This window comes from Pinus tabuliformis, chromosome 2_1, assembly GCF_031772625.1.
Source record: "Pinus tabuliformis cultivar Carrire ecotype Pingquan chromosome 2_1, CPIR1, whole genome shotgun sequence".
NCBI lineage: Eukaryota > Viridiplantae > Streptophyta > Pinopsida > Pinales > Pinaceae > Pinus > Pinus tabuliformis.
The window spans coordinates 833,637,701-833,657,133 of NC_142299.1; the positions used below are offsets into that span (position 1 = coordinate 833,637,701).

Sequence of the window (19,433 nt, forward strand, 5' to 3'; positions counted from 1 at the left end):
TGTTAAGATGGATCTAGGTTGGTTTCATTCGGTGCAATCATACAAAATTTGTTGAACATCTAATTATTTTGATCATTTTAAATATGCTAAATATGTCTAAGATTAATTTGGTCAATTTAATTTAAAATTTGCTTAGCTACCTCAGTTTGTTGAGATGAGAGAGACTATTAGTAACTTAATGATGAATAGAGATGAAATTCAAATTTTGAGTGACAAGTGTCAATGTAACAATTTTGATAGATAAAAAATGTGAATACAAAGAATATAGTCAATTACAAGAAATCTTCATTGTAATCAATCTGAAACTATTTTCTTCTATTGTTCCTATTGTCACACCTATTAGTTTTTCCATTTTCTCATATTGATCAGATGAAAAAAGTAGTTGGAATTATAGGCCGTTCAAATATTTAACTCGAGCTACTATAGTAAACAACATACATTGTGTCTCACCTATTAGTTTTTCCATTTTCTCATATCAATCATATGAAAAGAGTAGTTGGAATCATAGACCATTCAAATATTTAACTCGAGCTACTGTAGTAAAAAACATACCTTGTGTCTCACCTATTAGTTTTTCCATTTTCTCATATCGATCATATGAAAAGAGTAGTTGAAATCATAGACCATTGAAATATTTAACTCGAGCCACTGTAGCCAACAACATACCCTGTGTCTGTTGCTCTCGAATATTAATAGTAGTTTTCTCTAAAGTCAATCATTGTGACTTATGGAGTGTTAAACCCAAAATAATTTTCAATGGTAGTTATTTTCTATTATTGTGTTTGAATGCAAAGTAATTAACAATGCTAAATGATGGAAAATGGGAAAAGTAAGAATGTACCCAATTATAAATAGTTTATAGTTTCAAGAAGCAAACATTTGGGGTAAGAAGACAATTTATTTAGGATGAAAACTCAAGTATTGTATTTATGGTTGAATAATTTTTATGTGCTTACATTGAAAGAGAGTGTGTGTGATTTTGGGGTGAGAAGGAGAGGCAAGGGGAGATAGAGATATAGATGGGGGGGTGGGGTTGGAAAGAAGAGAGAGGAAAATACAGGGAGGGAGGAAGAGATATATATATGGAGAGAGAAATGTTAGAGAGAGAGAGAGAAGGGGAAGAGAGAGAAAGGGAGGGGAAAAGGAGGGGAAAGGGAGGGAGAGAGAGAGTGTGTGTGTATGTTTAGGGGTTGAGATAGAGAGATAGTGAAGGAGAGACAATAGATGGAGGAGGTAGAGATGTGCTTACTCTGAAATCAATGCACACTATTAATCTAATTACTTTGAGATTAACGTACATCATACATCTTGTTGCATCAAATCAAAAATCAACATCTACACTAAAATCAATGCATCTAGTGCAAACAATCAAATAGGATTAGAAATCAACATCTATACTGAAATCAATGCATCTAGTGCAAGAAATAAAATAGGATTAGAAATCAATATCTACACTGAAACCAATGCATCTAATGCAAGAAATCAAATATGAGTATAAATCAACATCTACGTTGAAATCAATGCATCTAGTGTAAGGTATTAAATATGATTAGAAATCGGCATCTACACTGGAATCAATGCATCTAGTGTAAGCAATTAAATAGGATTAGAAATAAATATCAACACTGAAACCAATGCATCTTGTGCAAGCAATCAAATAGGAGTAGAAATCAATATCTACATTGAAACCAATGCGTCTATTGCAAGAAATCAAATATGAGTAGAAATCAATATCTACGTTGAAATCAATGCATCTAATGTAAGGTATTAAATATGATTATAAATTGATATCTACACTAAAATCAATGCATCTAGTGCAAGCAATCAAATAGGATTAGAAATCAATATCTACACTGAAACCAATGCATCCTATGCAAGAATCAAATACGAGTAGAAATCAACATCGACATTGAAATCAATGCATCTAATGTAAGGTATTAAATAGAATTATAAATCGACATCTATATTAAAATCAATGCATATAGTGCAAGTGATCAAATAGGATTAGAAATCAACAACTACATTGAAATCAATACATCTATTTCAGTGAAAATCTAAAAAAATTATGACTTTCTAGATCTAACTTCTTATCTGTATTTGTCTCTGTGAGACTCTTTCTTATTTCCTCTCTCTCTATCTTCCATTTTGTGTCTATCTACCTCCCCCTATCCATCTCTCTCTTCCCCTCCCTCTCTCTTTCGTCTCACTCTATCTTCCCCTCCCTAACTTTATCTATCTTTCTCTTATTTCCTCTCTCCCCCTGCCATCTATATTTATACCTCCCTCCATCTCTCCTTATTTGTCTCTCTATCTAAACCCCCTGATCATATGTCACAATCTCTCTCACTCTCCCAATATCTATCTATCTATCCACCTATATGTCCCTCTTCCTTTCCCTCTCTATCTCTTCCCCTTCTCTCTCTCTCTCTCTCTCTCTCTCTCTCTAACCCCTCCATCTATATCTCTATCTCCCATCTATCCCTCTTCCTCCCTCCCTCTCTTTGCCTCTCTCTTCTACCCCCACTTCTTCCACCACCCCATATATATCTCTATCCTCCATTGTCTCTCCTTCTCACCCCCAAAACATACACACTCTCTCTCCATATCTATCTATCTATCTATCTATCTTTCTCTCTATCTCTCTCTCACACACACACTCTTCATCTCTCCCTTGCCACTCCCTCTCCACTTTTCTCTCTCTATGTCTTTCTTCTCCTTCTAACTCCATCTCTTTCTCCCCCCGTCTCTCTCCTCTCTCTCAAGTCATCTCTATTTTTCCTTCCTCTCTCTCCCCTTCTCTCCCACCTCCCTCCGTCTCTCCCCCCATCATACACACTCTCTCTCTCCACCCTCCAACTCTGTCATAATCTCCCTCCCTCTCTCCTTCTCTCTCTCCCCCCTCCATATGTATGTCTCTCTGTCTCTCTCTTCCTCTTCTTTCCCTATCTTTATCCTCTCCTTTTCTCTCTCTTCCCTCATCTCCTCTATCCCTCATTCTATCTTCATCTCTCCCTTGACAATCCCTCTCTTTCCCCCTCCAAATCCATCTCTCTCCTTCCCTCTCTCCCTCTCCTCTCTCTCTTCATTTCTCTCTCTCACTGTGACTCTCACCTCTATGTCTCGCTCCCATACTCTATTCCCCATTCTGTCTCACTCTCTTTCTTAAATATGATCCCATTGCATTGTATTTAAGAAAGTATCTAAATTAATAAAAAATGTAATTGGTTGTAAAATATTAAGCCTATATCTTGGATCAATCAAGTTAAAGAAAATACGATAATAAAAAAATTAAAATAATCACGCACTATCTTTCCTCTATCATTGTTAATCACTTTTCTTTCTCACTTCGCTTGGATCCTTGGTTAAGATGCATCTATCCTAGTTCATTATAATATTATTTATACTATATAAATTTCACATATTTATATATAAAAATATTCTCATTTTTTAATTTATTAAAACCTCCATTTAATCTCTATGAAAATATTATTAGTAGTCATGAGGATGGAGTTTATTAAAACCTCCATTTAATCTCTATGAAAATATTATTAATAGTAGTGAGAATGGAGGGTTTAGATATACCTCAAAAGTAATTATAACATTTTTGCTCTTAGATTTTATTAAAAAATGTTATAACATTAAATTAAAATAAAATATTTGTAAAATATTTTTATTTTTAAATACGTTATTGTTTTTGGGCATGATAAGACATGGTGTTGACCCATGGTATTGTAACAAAAAAAGTCCTAGATCCATAACATAATAATAAAAAATCTAGATGGCTCATAGTATTAATAAACCATGGTAGTAGCCCATGGTATTATAATTTTCTTCCCTCCTCTCTCTCTATCTTTGTATTGGCCCATGGTATTGTAAAAAACCTACTTAGAAGTTAATAATATCCATGGTAAATATTCATGATTAAAAGTCTTGTCATATTGTAAATATTAAGTTTTTATCCGCTTATTAATTAAATATATAGATGGAACACATCTATATTAATTGTTACAAATATATTGATTACATAAAATATAATATACAATATTCTATGTTACCCAGTATTTATAACCACCCCCACCTAATAAATAGTGGCTAGGGGTGGGGAGAAATACTAATTTAAATGTAATATTATTAAAATTTACCTAATATTTCATGTCACACCCCACCCTGAATGTTACATTCTACTCTATATTTTCCTTCATTCCTACTAATTTTATTGAGCACCTTCCATGATATTCAGTTTACCTTCCTACAATCGAAAACCTGAAATTTACCTGATTATTATTATTATAGTATTACAAAAATCACACAACAGAAAACTTAAAGGGAACAAAATATAAATTTATCATGTTATTATTATTACAAAAATTACACAACAGAAAACCTAAACATTTTTTTATTTAATTAATTTTTTAAAGTAACGTTACACATATCTTCAACATATACAATATATATTAGCCGAAAGAAATATTATTATTATTACAAAAATCACACAACAGAAAACCTAAATATTTTTTTATTTAATTAATTTTTTAAAGTAACGTTACACATATCTTCAACCTATACAATATGTACATATTTTTTAATATTTTTAACGTAACATATATATAGTAACATTACACATATCTTCAACATATACAATATATATTAGCCAACACATATATCTTTTTAATATTTTTTTAATGTAACCTTACGTGACAACATATGTCTCATATTTTTTTAATAATTTTTAATGTAACGTTACTTTCGGTGGCAACATCTACCTCATATTTTTTTAATTTTTTTAATGTAACTAACATCTGCCTCATATTTTTTCAATATTTTTTAATGTAACATTACCTTAGGTGGGAACATCTACCTCATATTTTTTTTATTTTTTTAATGTAACGTTAGTTACGTCACATCTCCCTCATTGGGGTACAGCGCAATTAGCCGACACATATATTTTTTTTAATATTTTTTTTAATGTAAAAGTTAAGTGACAACATCTCCCTCATATTTTACGTGACAACATGTCCTTCATATTTTTTTAGCTGACACGTATGCTTTTTTAAATGTAACGTTACCTGACAACATCTCCCTCATGTACAGCGCTTTAGAGAGCAATTAGCCAACACATATTTTTTTTGTAGTGTTACCTTATGTGACAACATCTTCCTCATATTTTTTTAATATTTTATAACATCTCCCTTATATACTGGGTTGTAGAGCGCTTATTGGTTCAATTAACAGACATATATATTTTTGACAATATCTCTTTTATATTTATAATGTAATGTTATGTGACAACATCTTCTTCATATACTGGATTGTAAATCGCCTATTGACACAATTAACTGACATATATATTTTTATAATATTACGTTACTTTACAATATCTCCCTCATATACTAAATTGTAGAGAACCTATAGTCGCAATTACATTTTCAATTATTTTAAATTACATATTCTAGAGAAGTTCAATAAATAAATTTAATCTCTCAATATAAAACATAGAGTTACCCTTCAAAATTTGATCTCTAGGCAACACAGACCTGGGATTTGATTTTAACTCGTAAATATAAAAAAGTTAAATAAATTTAATCCTCCCATATAAAATATAGAGTTACCCTTCAAATTTTATACCTGTTGGCCTCGGATTTGATTGATCAACAATTACATAGAAGGCTCTTGCGCAGGTGGCTCATTCCATGCAACCTGAGAAGGTTGAGATCTTTAAATCTCTGGAGGAGTGGGCAGAGAAAAATATACTGATTCATTTAAAGCCTTTTGAAAAGTCTTGGCAGCCACAAGACTTTTTACCTAATCCTTCTTCTGAGGGCTTCATTGACCAACTTATAGAGTTGTGGTCCCTTGAATTACCGGATGACTATCACTGAAGAAGCATTGCCTACTTAAAAGACTCAGATAAACTCATATGATGGTGTAAGAGATGAAACCAGTCTCACTTCATGGGCAACATGGACACGTATGTGGACAGCGGAGGAGAACAGACATGGTGATCTTCTTCATAAATATCTTTACTTGTCTGGCAGAGTGGACATGAGACAGATTGAAAAAACCATACAGTATCTTACGGGGTTTGGAATGGTAGAGGGTCTTAACGTTGAAACCATTTTGTCAAAGTATTTTATTATGTTTACTCTGGGTAGCAACTAGATGTGGGATTCCTGGGATTCCATAAATATATATTAGATGTGGTTATTTTATGTTGATTATAGATTCTAAAAATATTTCGAGATTTTAGAGAAATGAGTTAGGTTTATGAGATCTGTAATAATATGCTGAAAATAAACTCAAAATGCTAGCAATTTTACGCAGAATATTTTAATTTTGAATAAAAGTTTTCTGAGATTAACTGTTCAGTATCTAGATAAAGAAAATAGTCCCTATCTTGGATTCATATACACTTCCTTCCCAGAAAGAGCAACATTCATATCACATGGCAACACTGCAGGATTTTGCTAAAAGATATGGGGACCTGAAATTCGCCCAAACATGTGGAACTATTGCTGCAGACGAGAAGCCCCATGAGGCTACATACACAAAGATTGTTGAGAAGTTGTTTGAGATTGATCCTGACACCACAATGCTAGCTTTAAAGATTTGATGTGGAAAAATGTTATAACGCCTGCACATTCAATGAATGATGGGCATGATAGTAATCTGTTTAACTATTTTTCTTTGTGTTGCTCAGACATTAGGTGTGTACACAGCAGGGGACTATGCTGACATCTTAGAATTCTTGGTTGAGAGATGGAATGTGAAAAAATAGGTGGTCATTCTGGTAAAGGAAGGCAGGCTCAGGATTATGTTTCCATGTTGGCACCTCGTATCAAAAAGCTAAATGAGCGAGCTCGAGAAAGGGAAAAACAAGGATGAAGGTGTGGTTTTAGTTGGATATTCAACAAACAAGTCGTGCTCTAGAAACTTTCATGTCCTTCATCTTAAGACAACTGTTGTAGTACGTTCTTTATGTGTCTGCGTACTTTGTAATAAAATTATGTGTCTGTCTGTAAAATGATATTCTCTATACAGGAAGCCAGAGACCTTAATGGATTTGTTGGATTGATAGCGTTACTGAGTTTATTGGATTGGAAAATTCGAGTTGCACTTAATGAGTTTATTGGATTGGAAAAAGTAGGAAGGCTACTTTTTCTCCATGTTTTTCAATAGCTGGCATCGGCCAAAATATAAAATGTGTTTTGTGGAGTTAATATAATATAATAATAACTGCGTCTTTTACGATGTTTGAATCGCTGTCTTTTGAGCCCTTTTGCTGTCGCTTACATGGGTATGAGGGAGCATAAGAATTTAGAAGCTCCCTATCCCCTTCATTTCGCTTCATTTCGAAAAATCCCTTGTTCCACACATCGGGGTAGGTTTCACTCAAATGATGTTTCTAAGAAATCAAAGATGAATTTGGGAAAACTGAGAGAGGCTTTTGTCCAAAACATGCCAAGGAAGAAAAATCCTTCACTTTTTACACAGGTGTCATGGTTTTGGATAAATCCCAAAAATATAGTTGCCTCGGGAGAATTGATGCACCTCTGAAGTGATCTTGGGAAAATAAAATTTTCTCCTAACTCAATTGGCCACATGACTTGCTTGATAAGTAAAATGATACCTAGACACACATAGCTTTCCAATGAGCTATCATGAGCTAAATTTGGAGTTGAGGAAGGCATTCAAAAGTTGACTGTAACAGCACTTTGCCTTTAGGCAGCCTCATTTGGCATATTTTGACCAGTCTTGGGAGATTTGATTTTTGATAGGGAAAATGAACTCAAATTAAAACATACTGGTTGGGTTGGAAAGTAGACTCAAAGACTTTTCCAAAGAGCTATCCTGCGCCCAATTTTGACACCAAGAAGGGCTCCAAAAGTCACCTGGAAAAGAGAATGACGCATAGAGGGAGTGCGGTGCATTGGGAGAGGTTTTCCAGTGTAAAATTTACACTGGCGCGACGCACACAGAGAGCGCGACGCACAGGGAAAAAAGGGCCTAAAATTGTGCCAAATTGCCTCAAATTTCTTTTGAAGCCCATCAAATTGCAAGGTATGGCCTTATGACACCTCTTCTCCATCAAATTTGTCTATGATATGGTGTTCATGAGATGTTTAAATGTCACCCAAAAGCATAAGGTCGACCATGAAAAAATCACCAAGAAAACGATGGCTGCGGTTGCAAAAATGTGAGGATGCCACCAAGGTTCTACTCCCCTCCCTTTGTCCCCTCACTCCTCATCACTCTCACCCCCATTCCATCATGTCTCCTAAGAAAACCCCCTAAAAACACCACTAAGACCCTACCCCCGGTTTTCCAAGCAAATTGGTGTCATTTTACAATGCGCGGGGCACTCAGGGCGCGCGACGCACTGGGAGCCCGGCCATAGTTTAATATTACACTGGCACGGCGCATACCCGGAGCGCGGCGCACTGGGCAAAGTGCGTGGCGCATAGGCCTATGAGCCTAAAAAACCACCAAATCACCCTAATTTTTATGTATGGCCCTCAAATTTGGAGAAGTGGCCCTAATACCTTCATCATTGACACTTAATTCAAAGAGAAACATGATTTTGGTGACCATAAATCAAATGCAATTTTTTTTTAAAAAGCAAACAAATATGACACAAAAAGGATCAAAAAATCTAGGGTTTTGCTACAGTGACCTTATTGCTAAAGCATGCTCTTACCCTACCCTTATCAAACTAATTCCCCTGTAGCACTTTCCCTAATAATCACTCGAGCTCCACTATGATCATATTCATTTGTTCCCCCTATTCCTACCTCAAAAATACCCAAACCCTACCTCAATAATATCCAAACCCTATCCCATCAAAACTATACCCAAAATACTCCTAAATCCCTGATAACTTTCTCCTCTTAAATCCCTATTCCCCTTTCATCATTCCCCTCCTAACACTCTCCATTTTATTGTCCCCTTGGTGACAGATTCTCAGGGCAACCACCAGTTTCATTGGATTCAGAGGGCAGCAAAGGAAAACTCAGGGTGCACATAGCAGTAATGGCATCAGGAATTTCATCAGATTATGAGGGGGATACCCACAGTGACACAGCTTGAGGAGAAAGATGCTAAGATCAAAGAGCTTAGGGACAATGTTTCTGAGGCCCATTTCATGGTTTGATTCCTAGAGTAGGATAATAAGAAATTGAAGGTGATTCAGATGAGCATCAAGAGCAAGTGACAAGGACGAATCCAAAGACTAGAGGACTCAAAAGGGAACTTCAGCAACAAAGGGAGCAGATGTCTTCAGTTGACCTAATTGCAGGAGAAATCAATAAAGACCAGGAGTCCAACCTTGAAAGGGTCAACATGCATTTGTAGAGGCTGTTGGACAAAGCAAACAGGGAGAAAGACATGCTGAGGTGAATGACTCATCACTACCAGGCCCACAACATGAGTTCCAAAGCAAGAATCAGGAGCCTAAAGGCAAAATTGAGCAAAGCGAGAAAAGAGGCAAAAGAGGCAAAAGGGGAAAAAGCGTAAGATAGACTTAGAATCTTGGCTGAGGCTTCCTTGGCTCAGCATGGCACCCCATAGAGGACCTCCAGCGCAAATTTCAAAAAATTTGGGACAATTTTGTGTTTTTGGAAATTTTTGTGCAAAAAACAGGGTTTTTCTCCCTGTGCGTCGCGCAAGGCGCACGGCGCTAAACTTATAGAACTCAGATCGAGGAATGGCTTGCATATTTGGATTCAACATCAAAAAATATGTCTACTGGTGTCCGGGCAAGAAATTTTGACAAGTTTTGGGTCTCCTAAAGGTCAAAAAACACCCAAAAATGGCCTCTTTGCCACTTTTTGGACACACAGAAAGCACTCGTGGGAGAATGAAGATTTGGAGGGGCAAATGAGCACCAAATTAAGAAATTCCAGTTAGGTTAGAAAGTATACAGGCCAAGCTTTCCAACAAGCCCACTTGGGCACATTTTTGACACATGCAAGTTCCCCAAAACAGGCCCCAAAGTAGCGCGACGCACAGAGAAAAGCGTGCGGCGCACACAGGAAATTTTGCCCAGTTTGCTCCCGTTTCGCAAAATTTCGGGCCGCGACTTCTCCAAGTGGGCCCGGTCATCCATTCTTTAGTTTTTTGGCACCAAAGGTGGCTTTTGAAGAGTTTTCTCTCCAGGTGGGCATCTATCCAAGTGGCGAAGAATGCAAAGGGTCACCACAGCCAAATGTCATGCTTGAGAGCGTTGCACCTGTAGCTGATGGTTGGCTCTCCATCTCCATTTCGAAATGATTTGAGTAACTACCCAACCCCTAGGCATTCCATCTCTTCTCTACACTTTCTATATATTGTATGTATTTCATTTGCAAAGGGTTGGCTGGATTGTAACTTCTGAGAGACTGTGGGAAAGAAACTCTGTTTCTGCACTGTGTATTTTTGACAGAGAGTTTGATGAAAGGCAGCGGCTCTGTTTCATGAGATTCTTGTGGTCGTGAGTGTAGCAAATGTGTTCTTATGTTCCATATGTATCTTGTTATGTTTCTTAATTCATTTCATGTTTCATTTCAGTGAAATTTTCTAAGTGAGATTAGGTAGAATTCAATTTATATTGCTCTGCCTGTGGGAAAATTTCATATGCAGTGTTATTCTTCTGTTGAAAAGGATTCATGCGACCATGCCCTTTTCACCATCTTCAGCAATCTTTCCATTCCGCATCACCTTAAGTTGAAATTGCTGCACTTCCCGCCTACATTGCCTCATGGAATAATCTGTGCCTTCATTCTCAATTCTCTGTTCTTTACTAAGCGCCAGTCCCATATACATCTCAGAAGTTCAATCACTTCGAAAATCTTTTCCAAAATCCCTTTTCACTTACTAGCCTAAGGAAAATATTGCATTGCAAGTCATCTCAGACCATTTTGCTTATCCATTCACTGAGTGTGACTTGGAGAGAGCCCTCTCCTGCTCTCGTAGGGCTAGCTACGAGACTGAGCGTGGTTTGTGGTTACCCTAATTTTTGCCTTCCTTCAGCCTAAGGCAGATTTAGGTGCTAACATAGTGGCTACCATACTCAGGACGAATTGGTTTACTTGTAGATTGTTTTTCCCCTGTACATTTCTCAAGTTCAGAACTGATTGTTGATAGTGAACAACAATCGGACATAAGAAGACGACTGAAATCATTGACCTGGTGACTCCATTCACTGAAGAATCCATGCAATCAGTCCTTCATGGTGACTCCACTGCAGAGGGATCAATAGCTTTGAGATTTCTTAGGATGGATCGGATTGCAAGAAGATACGCTCCCATGAGCTGAGATCACATCCCAGGTTTTCCAAATAAAATGCCCAAGGTAGATTGGTTAAAGAATTTGCCTGTGTTCAGAAATGTGGAAGGTAATGATGCTGCTCTTCATCTAGTGAAATTTCACATTCACGTGCATAAATTAAAGATTGATTTTCCTGAAGACTATTTGTTGAAATTGTTTATGGCTACTCTGGAAGACGAAGCCCGATCTTGGTATGAAAGTTTGCCACCTGCTTCCATTTATTGTCTAAAGGATTTTCATTCAATATTCTTTGAGAAGTATAAAGAATCTTATCCATCATTAAATCTAGTTCATGATTGTTGCAAACATGCTTCTACTTTTATTAAAATCCTTGAAAAATACTATGAGGATGATAATTTTATGGATTATGAGATCATGGAAGCCTTGTACGAGAATCCATTTCGGCAACATGAAGAGAAACTAGAGGAGTCCCATCAAGATGCTCAGGAAACTTTGCAGTATGATCAAGAAGGTGGTGGTGGATCTTCCTCCTCTTTTGAAAATGATGGCAGTCCTGTAAGCAACTTCATAGATCAGCAGGTTGAAGATTTCCATATGGCTGGAAATGAGGAAAGAAGAAGTTTTATTTCAGGTCTGGTGGAAATAAAGGATGATATGCAAGAAAACAATGTTCCAATCTCAGATAATGGGGATGATAAATTAGATCAAGAGACAGATTGTGATGAGGAAAGAGAGAGTTGCATGGTTGAGGTTGCCTCAAATGGAGAAAACATAGTTATAGACCTAACTATCCTTATCTCACCAAAACTAGATCTTCATGAGGAGGTAGCTCATTCCCTCTATCAACAGCAAGATGAGATCTTTGTTCAAGTAAGTGAAAAAGTTTCCTTGGATGAATTTATGGTAGATGATATAAATTATTGTGTTGGGTTTCAAGAATCACTTGAAGTTTCTTTTCTCATGATTGATGGATGCAAAGACAATCTGCCTATCTTGTCATATGAAGATGACCTACAATACATTCAGGCTACCGAAGAGCAGAACATTCAGAATTGTCTTTCAGACTCTTCCTCATATTCTTCATGTTTTGAAGTGTTCTTTGAAGAGGAAATCCACTCATCTGCTTGCTCAGAATTTTTTGAGGACCAGGAACATACCTTTTCTGAAGTACATTATGAAGGAAGATCAGTATCAAAAGAAAAAGACACCTTGCTCTTTTAGCAGGAGGTAAATCTTCATGTTTTTCATGATCCAATGACAAATCTGTTATAGTCAGCCATGAAGGTGATTATTGCAGTATTCAGTGATGAAGGAGATCAGGGTCAATTAGTTTTTTGGATGCCCAATTACAAGTATCTATGGTTGACCAGAAGATCTGATCAGGAGAATCAATCAAGGAGGCATCTACTTGATTGGTTACATTGGAAGACACATTACACATGATTTTACATATTGCATTAGTACGCAGGTGGCTGTCATCTTGATTTGAAACCCTCGAATCTTGATGGACTACTGCCATTGAACAAGCTTTGTAAATACTTGTTTTAGTTAAGTCAGTCATGAGTCATTTCCTTTTGCATAGAGTCAAGTTTTTCAGTCATTTCAGTTCGCATTGAGTCAATTTGAGTCAAGTTTCAGTCAATAAATTGAGTCATGTTGGTTTGTCAGAATAATGGACTCCATAGCCCAATGGACGAAGGCACTGTTTGCTCACCCAAAGATCTGCAGTTCTTGGCACCTCCAAGGAGCTGCCATCCCTATTGGAGCCAATGTTAGTGTCAGTCTTTATAGCCTTCCTCCAGTGATCAAACATGCTCTTACAAAGTGATTTTAATGTGTCAAGGTCAAATTTTTTCATTTCAGTGAGTCTTCAAGCAAAATTTGGTCACTAGGCATTGGGTCTAGGGTTTGATTTTACCCCTGTCAAAGTTGTCCAAATTTCAGTCCATGTCACAGTTCAGCTGAGTGTACCATCATTCAGAGAGTTTTTATTATCATTTCAAGTCCCACTGGGTCATTTTACACCTTGTTCATGCTTCAGTTGCGCCTAGGCAAGGTTCATTTCCCTCTCCTAGGGTTTTGAAGCTAATTTCTCTTGGATGGTCAAATCATCATAAAAACTTGTATCCTGATGTTCATACACCTTCCCCTATCCAGAATATACCTAATCAAACACTTCCCATCACTGAGATCCCCCAAATTCCTCATTTTCGCACAAACCCTAGTTTCTTGCTACAACCTGGCAATCTTCTAGGTTGGGCCTGTGTTGTGCCTTTTTGGACTCCCTCCCCTCATTCAATCTTTGAAATTCCACTTTCCCCTGCTTCCTAACATCCCTCCCTACTTCCCAAAATTTCCGGGAGAATTTAGAAGCTCCCTATCCCCTTCATTTCGCTTCATTTCGACAAATCCCTTGTTCCACACATCGGGGTAGGTTTCACTCAAATGATGTATCTGAGAAATCAAAGATGAATTTGAGACAAATGAGAGAGGTTTTTGTCCAAAACATTCCAAGCAAGAAAAAACTCCTTCACTTTTTACACAGGTGTCATGGTTTTGGAAAAATATCAGAAATATAGTTGCCTCGAGAGAATTGATGCACCTCTGAAGTGATCTTGGGAAAGTCAAATTTTCTCCTAGCTCAGTTGGCCAAATGACTTGCTTGATGAGTCAAATGATAACTAGACACACAGATATTTCCAATGAGCTATCATGAGCTCAATTTGGAGTTGAGGAAGGCATTCAAAAGTTGACTTTAACAGCACTCTACCTTTATGCAGTCTCATTTGGCACATTTTGAGCAGTCTTGGGAGATTTCATTTTTTATACAGCAAATGAACTCGAAATTGACAAATTCTGGTTGGGTTGGAAATTAGACTCAAATACCTTTCCAACGAGCTATCCTACACCCAATTTGGACACCGGGAAGGCCTCCAAATGTCACCTGGAAAAGATCATGACGCACAAAGGGAGCACAACGCACTGGGAGAGGTTTTCCAGTGTAAAATTTACACTGGCGCGACGCACACAGAGAGCGGGGCGCACAGGGAAAAAGGGGCCTGAAATTGTGCCAAATTTCCTCAAATTTCTTGTGAAGCCCATCAAATTGCAAGGTATGGCCTTATGACACCTCTTGTCCATCAAATTTGTCAATGATATGGTGTTTATGAGATGTTTAAATGTCACCCAAAAGCATAAGGTCGACCATGAAAAAGTCACCAAGAAAACGATGGCTGGGGTTGCAAAAATGTGAGGATGCCACCAAGGTTCTACTTCCCTCCCTTTGTCCCCTCACTCCTCATCACTCTCACCCCCATTCCATTATGTCTCCTAAGAAAACCCCCTAAAAACGCCACTAAGACCCTACCCCTAGTTTTCCAAGCAAATTGTTGTCATTTTACAGTGCGTGGCGCACACAAAAGGTGGCGCGGCGCACTCAGGGTGCGTAGCACACTGGGAGCTCGGCCATAGTGTTAATATTACACTGGCGCGGCACATACCCGGCGCGCGGCGCACTGGGCAAAGCGCGCGGCGCACAAGCCTATGAGCCTTAAAAACCACCAAATCGCCCTAATTTTTATGTATGGACCTCAAATTTGGAGAAGTGGCCCTAATACCTTCATCATTGACATTTAATTCAAAGAGAAACATGATTTTGGTAACCATAAATCAAATGCAAATTTTTTTTAAAAGCAAACAAACATGACACAAAAAGGGTCAAAAAAGCTAGGGTTTTGCTACAGTGACCTTATTGCTAAAGCATGCTCTTACCATACCCTTATCAAACTAATTCCCCTGTAGCACTTTCCCTAATAATCACCCTAGCTCCACTGTGATCATATTCATTTGTTCCCCCTATTCCTACCTCAAGAATACCCAAACCCTACCTCAATAATATCCAAACCCTATCCCATCAAAACTATACCCAAAATACTCCTAAATCCTTGATAACTTTCTCCTCTTAAATCCCTATTCCCCTTTCATCATTCCTCTCCTAACACTCCCCATTTTATTGTCCCCTTGGTGACAGATTCTCAGGGAAACCACCAGTTTCATTGGATTCAGAGGGCAGCAAAGGAAAACTCAGGGTACACACAGCAGTAATGGCATCAGGAATTTCATCAGATTATGAGGGGGACACTCACAGTGACACAGCTTGAGGAGAAAGATGCTAAGATCAAAGAGCTTAGGGACAATGTTTCTAAGGCCCATTTCATGGTTTGATTCCTAGAGTAGGATAATAAACAATTGAAGGTGATTCAGATGAGCATCAAGAGAAAGTGACAAGGAAGAATCCAAAGACTAGAGGACTCCAAAGGGAACTTCAGCAACAAAGGGAGCAGATGTCTTCAGTTGACCTAATTGCAAGAGAAATCAATAAAGACCAGGAGTCCAACCTTGAGAGGGTCAAAATGCATTTGGAGAGGCTATTGGACTAAGCAAATAGGGAGAAAGACATGCTGAGGCGCATGACTCATCACTACCAGGCCCGCAACATGAGTTCCAAAGCAAGAATCAGGAGCCTAAAGGCAAAATTGAGCAAAGCGAGAAAAGAGGCAAAAGAGGTAAAAGAGTAAGATAGACTTAGAATCTTGGCTGAGGCTTCCTTGGCTCAGCATGGTACCCCATAGAGGACCTCCAGCCCAAGTTTCAAAAAATTTGGGACAATTTTTTGTTTTTGGAAATTTTTGTGCAAAAAACAGGGTTTTTCTCCCTGTGCGTCGCGCAAGGCACGCGGTGCTAAAATTCTAGAACTCAGATCAAGGAACGGCTTGCATATTTGGATTCAGCATCGAAAAATACGTCTACTGGTGTCAAGGCAAGAAATTTTGACAAGTTTTGGGTCTCCTAAAGGTCAAAAAACACCCAAAAATGGCCTCTCTGCCACTTTTTTGATACACAGAAAGCAGTCTTGGGAGAATGAAGATTTGGAGGGGCAAATGAGCACCAAATTCAGAAATTCTAGTGGGGTTAGAAAGTAGACAGGCAAAGCTTTCGAAAAATTCCACTTGGGCACATTTTGGACACCTGCAAGTGCCCCAAAATAGGCCCCAATGTAGAATGACGCACAGAGAAAAGCACGCGGCGCACAGAGGAAATTTTGCCCAATTTGCTCCTGTTTCGTGAAATTTCGGGTCGCGACTTCTCCAAGTGGGCCCAGTCATCCATTCTTCGGTTTTTTGGCACAAAAGGTAGCTTTTGAAGAGTTTTCTCTCTAGGTGGGCATCTATCCAAGTGGCGAAGAATGCAAAGGGTCACCACAGCCGAATGTCATGCTTGAGAGCGCTGCACCTGTAGCTGATGGTTGGCTCTCCATCTCCATTTCGAAATGATTTGAGTAACTGCCCAACCCCTGGGTGTTCCATCTCTTCTCTACACTTTCTATATATTGTATGTATTTCATTTGCAAAGGGTTGGCTCGCTTGTAACTTCTGAGAGATTGTGGGAAAGAAACTCTGTTTCTGCACTGTGTATTTTTGACAGAGAGTTTAATGAAAGGCAGCGGCTCTGTTTCATGATATTCTTATGGTTGTGAGTGTAGAAGATGTGTTCTTATGTTCCATATGTATCTTGTTATGTTTCTTAATTCATTTCATGTTTCATTTCAGTGAAATTTTCTAAGTGAGATTAGGTAGAATTCAATTTATATTGCTTTGCCTGTGGGAAAATTTCATATGCAGTGTTATTCTTCTGTTGAAAAGGATTCATGCGACCATGCCCTTTTCACCATCTTCAGCAATATTTCCATTCCGCGTCACCTTAAGTTGAAATTGCTGCGCTTCCCGCCTACCTTGCCTCACGGAATAATCGGTGCCTTCATTCTCAATTCTCTGTTCTTTGCTAAGCGCGAGTCCCATATACATCTCAGAAGTTCAGTCACTTCGAAAATCTTTTCCAAAATCCCTTTTCACTTACTAGCCTAAGGCAAATATCGCATTGCAAGTCATCTCAGACCATTTTTCTTATCCATTCGCTGAGTGTGACTCGGAGAGAGCCCTCTCCTGCTCTCGTAGGGCTAGCTACGAGACTTAGTGTGGTTTGTGGTTACCCTAATTTTTGCATTCCTTCAGCCTAAGGCAGATTTAGGTGCTAATAGGTGGGACCTTGATTTTCCACCCAACCATAGAGTAGTTGCAACCTCTATTTTCTACGATAGTCACTCTCGATCCAGATCAATGATATAAGGGGATTCTTCATGAAAAATCAGTTGGAAGTCATGATCAACACTAGGAGTATGGGATTTTTTGTTACAGGTGGTTTATCAACCAAAAAATCCAATTTTGTCCTTCATCTAATTTCTTGCATTCCCATTAGACAGCCTTTTCTTTTGTTGTTCAAATGTCATTTTATCATTTTTTGTGTGTGTCTCTTCATGTTCCTCATGGAATATTCTTCAAGATATTTCTTGATAGCTGCACATTTGATTAAGAAATGGTGCCAACTAACACCACTTAGGTTCTTCTTTCGTTTCCCCTATAGATCATAGATTTGTGGTACCACTTATTAGGCCATTCAAATAAATTTATAATAATTTATAGTCAAAATATAATTTCATATAGTTAGATGGATTATACCATGGGTGTTACAAACACCACCCCATTAAGGGGAACACTGTCCTAAGTGTTCATAGAAGAAAAATACTAAAACAAAATTGAGCTTTATAAACAGATCTTACATCCATTTATTCAACAAAAAATGATGGGTACAACACCCTTATTTTGTTAGCCATCTCCTAGGTGTCTTCATTAGGTCGAAAGTGTTTCCACTGCAATTTGAACTTCTCTATTACTCGATTCTAGAGTGCAATTTGCCTCCAATTTCTAGCCATACCATTCACTCTACTTAGTCCTCCTTCAGGAAACAATTTCATCTCATTAATTTTTGAGACACACCCATGCACTCCTAATCCAAATCAGTATGTACATAATTCTAAAAAACCAATTCATATTTTGATTTATGGCATCCCCTTCTTTGTTACATAAGTCCCTTATGTGATTTGTTTCTTCTTCTATGTATTCACTCACCTTCCAAGTTCATGCTTCCCCTTATCTTCTTCCTCTATCCACCGAGTAATACATCCATTGGTAAGGCTTCCTCATATAGGAAGAATTCTATCAACCAAGGTATCCCTTTGATCAGAATCTGGATTAGGGGCAAAAATTTTCTCAACCATCAAAGTGCTCAGAATCTCTCAAAAACTGAACGACCGCATCTGTCTCAGCGATATGATCCCAACACAAGTCGTTTCACTCAAAACAAAGCTCGTATGAGAAATATTGAGACTTATGTCCACTTTGCCAAACAAAACAAAAAAATTGCAAAGAAAAAAATCAGTCACTGCCCAATTAGTAATCTGTACTGCTGACGTGGCAGGTGACTGTGCAAGTCAAAGTTTGGTCAATAGTGAATGAGGTCACGCCAAGTGTCGCTTTATGAATGGTCGACAGTTTGATGTGTTGGTTGTTTTTTATTAGCCATCGAAGGACCAATGAGAAGGTGACATGTGGCAAGCCTGGAGGCCACCACATGTCTCTCCCCAAGGGCCTAGTACGTTGGCACAATGTAAAAGGTTATTTGGAAGGCCAACGGAGTCGAACACGCGACCTTGCCCACACAAACACCAAGCTTTACCACTATGCTGCAACAATGTTTCTTATGAAACTACAGGCGTGCTTGCTATTTAAAGAGTAACACATGGCAGATTGGGGGAGGAGATGGCCAACCCCATGGGCCAGCCCCCTCTGCATACGACTGACACCACAAAACCTGGAGCCAGCGCTAACGCTAACTGCGCTAATTAATGTGATAAGTGGGGATTAGTGCTAATCCAAATAGGCTAATCCCTTAATTAATTTTGGATTAAGTTGGCAGCATTTTTAGCAGGCCCGATAAATTTGACGTTGTTCCAATTTTGGCAATGCTAATTGGAGTTTCTCTAGATTTGGTGGAGTTTTCCTAGGGAAAACTGAAGAGACCATAACTTTTGCAATTTTTGACCAATTTTGGCTAAAAAAGAGTCATTCCTAGATGATTTGGATGCTTTGAACACAATAAAATAGGTTTCAAAGGTAGAAAGGCACTTCTTTATGTCATCTTTCTACCTTGAAGTTTAAGCAAGCCTAGGGCCACCAAGAGAGGAGGTCAAGACTAGATCAACTGAAGTCCAACTA

General features: G+C 38.1%; 2 pseudogenes; both read left to right on the plus strand.

The window, feature by feature from the left end:
* Positions 1-6,927, plus strand: part of LOC149203230 (stearoyl-[acyl-carrier-protein] 9-desaturase, chloroplastic-like) — a 49,575-nt pseudogene extending 42,648 nt beyond the window's left edge.
* A 93-nt stretch (positions 6,928-7,020) lies between these two features.
* LOC149203231 (stearoyl-[acyl-carrier-protein] 9-desaturase, chloroplastic-like) overlaps positions 7,021-19,433 on the plus strand; it is a 46,179-nt pseudogene continuing 33,766 nt past the window's right edge.